The sequence below is a fragment of the Schistocerca piceifrons genome, chromosome 1, assembly GCF_021461385.2.
Source record: "Schistocerca piceifrons isolate TAMUIC-IGC-003096 chromosome 1, iqSchPice1.1, whole genome shotgun sequence".
Taxonomy (NCBI): Eukaryota; Metazoa; Arthropoda; class Insecta; order Orthoptera; family Acrididae; genus Schistocerca; species Schistocerca piceifrons.
This window is the reverse complement of record NC_060138.1, coordinates 338,196,682-338,199,571: the sequence shown is the minus strand read 5'-3', so window position 1 is coordinate 338,199,571 and position 2,890 is coordinate 338,196,682. Positions and strand designations below refer to the sequence as shown.

Genomic DNA, 2,890 nt, shown 5'->3' with positions numbered 1-2,890 from the left:
AAGCACAACCGTAGTGCGCGAAGTACTCTGTGAAAATGGATTGAGTTAGTTGTGCTGGCTTTATTAGCGAGTTTTTAAGATGAATGGAGATCATGGACACGGCATCGGATTCAGTAGCGCAATATTGAGAAAGGTACAAGGAATAACAACCTTCAGGCGCATTTTGTCTCGTGTTTCGGTATATGTTTGAAATTTGAGTTTTTCACTGTGCAGCTGGAGTCAGCTCAAACGAATACTGCTCAAGTCTTTCATACAGTACCCAGCGTCGACGGAAAGCGTCGGTTTGCTTCCCATAAGCAATAAAATGTTTTTTAAAAGCGGAATATTATGTGCCCATTCCACAGAGCGGTCCCAAATTAGTCTAGCACGATATTTGTTTTATCCGTATGTATTAACAGGGACAGTCAAAAACAATGAGTAGCCAGTATTCTAACAGGGACAGCAGGGCGCTGGCCCGTGCTGACTGCTCACGCCACGCAGCACAGCTGCTCATCCGCTGGTGTAGTACTGGTTACTCGTCGCTTTTTACTGTTCCTGTTAATACATATGGATAAAACAAATATCGTACTAGAATAATTTGGGGCCGCTCTGTGGAATGCGCACATAATATTCCACCTTTAAAAATCATTTTGTTTGTAATAGCAAGCAAACGGTCGCTTTCCGTCGGCACTGCGTGGCGCATTAAAGAATGTGATGGGCAGTATTCGTTTGGGCCGAGACTAGCTTCACACTGAAAATACAAATCTGCCGAAATGGTAGCTCTGAGCGCTATGGGACTTAATATCTATGGTCATCAGTCCCCTAGACCTTAGAACTACTTAAACCCAACAAACCTAAGGACATCACACAACACCCAGTCATCACGAGGCAGAGAAAATCCCTGACCCCGCCGGGAATCGAACCCGGGAACCCCGGCGCGGGAAGCGAGAACGCTACCGCACGACCTCGAGCTGCGGACAATCTGCCGAAACACCAGAGAAAGTACGCCTGACAACACTTACGAGGGACACCCTATATATGTTGCACAATGAGCTGAGTTACGTACTGGCAACAGTTGTTCATCAACAGAAATGAATTTTAAACACATTCTCGGCCGTGTGTCGAATACAGCTAAAATACAGCGTCTACCGTCAGCTTCTCCTTACATAATTTCCGTGTTGTTGGAGTTGCATTCACGTATTACTCTAATGTAACTTATTTCGTAGGTCTTAAGACCCAGATGTTTTTTCTTTTGTTATCATGGTACAGTGGATGAGGATATTATTCGAAGTTGCCGAATACAACTGAAAAAGGTATTTTGCGCCAGGATACGAACATGAGGGAATCTACAAAACCGACCGATAACTAGTATCTTTACGTAAATGTTCATAAAACTATAAAACTAAACTCCTCCCGAACAGGCCATGAAGGTCCAAAGGTACCGACCGGCCGCCGTGTCATCCTCAGCCCACAGGCGTTACTGGATGCGGATATTGAGGGGCATGTGGTCAGCACAGCGCTCTCCCGCCCGTATGTCAGTTTACGAGACCCGAGCCGCTACTTCTCAATCAAGTAGCTCCTCAGTTTGCCCCACAAGGGCCGAGTGCAGCCCGCTTGCCAACAGCGCTCGGCAGACCGGATGGTCACTCATCCAAGTGCTAGCCCAGCCCAACAGCGCTTAACTTCGGTGATCTGATGGGAACCGGTGTTACCACTGCGTCAAGGCCGTTGGCTACGTAAATGTTCATAGTAGCAAAAATTCCAACTGTCTGTTGTTTATATTTTGCTGTAGACAGGCTGTCACTTTAAAATTTTTGGCCACTGGGGAAAGGCTCCAGCCACTGGACTATGCCATTCGAACTGCAAAAAAGGGAAAGCGAGGCTCTAATTAAACTTTCGCTACCTGAGCTCGTGTAGACGGAGAACTGCTGTATTTACTGTGTGTGTACCAAGATTTATGGGAATGATATTGAGGCTGCGCTACACGATTTGCATGGCGACGTAGCATTGAAACAAGCATCAACGTCCATTACAGTCAACATGAATCTCGAGTTTGTGCAGAGCGTTACTCATAAAGGTGATTCATCAAAATGACAGCAGCAGCGGTGTTGCTCTTCCCGAGTATCGATTCATTAAAGGAATACGGAGGGTTTCCCAGCCACGCGGGGTAGCCGCGCGGTCTGGGGTGCCTTGCCACGGCTCGCGGGCCTCTCCCCGTCGGAGGTTCGAGTCCCCCTTTGGGCATGGGTGTGTGTGTTGTCCTTAGCGTAAATTAGTTTGAGTTACATTAAGTAGTGTGCAAGCCTAGGGACCGATGACATCAGCAGTTTGGTCCCACAGGAACTTACCACAAAAGGGTTCCCCTTCCGCACTAAGGTTGAAGAACACGATCCTGAAGTTCGAATTAAAAGGCGATTTCGCAATTGCTCCCAGGAGAGGCCGACGGTCAACTGCGCCACAAATTATTGAAAAAGCTACTGTTGCCATGGATGAGAGTGATGTTAAGACGAAGAAGAGCATAGCGTGGGAGGTAGCCCACATCTCACCTCAAGTATTTCGGGCAGCGATAGAGCAATTTATAATGCGTTTCGAGCCGCCACATTGAGGAGCGTTTGTAATCTAGAATGCAAACATGGTACGCATTTAATAAATGTTACTCTCTCGTATGGAAATTAAAATATGTTTCTCGCAATGGCTTATTCGTTAACTCCTTACAAATGTTTGCATAAAGTTTCATTATCCTACGATCAGTCGTTTGCCATGGGGCCCCTCTCAAGTGGAAAAAGTTTAGTTGTGGCGACCCTGCATTACCTGCATTTATTCCAGAAGACTACAACAAATTTTAATAATTTGGCAGGTAAGTGCATAAAAGTAATGTACACTTAACATCCACGTACTCTTTAATTTGACC

General features: G+C 46.2%; 1 pseudogene; it reads right to left on the bottom strand.

Annotated features, from left to right (window-relative positions):
• Nucleotides 1–1,594: 1,594 nt before the first annotated feature.
• LOC124727486 lies at nt 1,595–1,712 on the bottom strand (annotated as a pseudogene).
• Nucleotides 1,713–2,890: the final 1,178 nt, after the last annotated feature.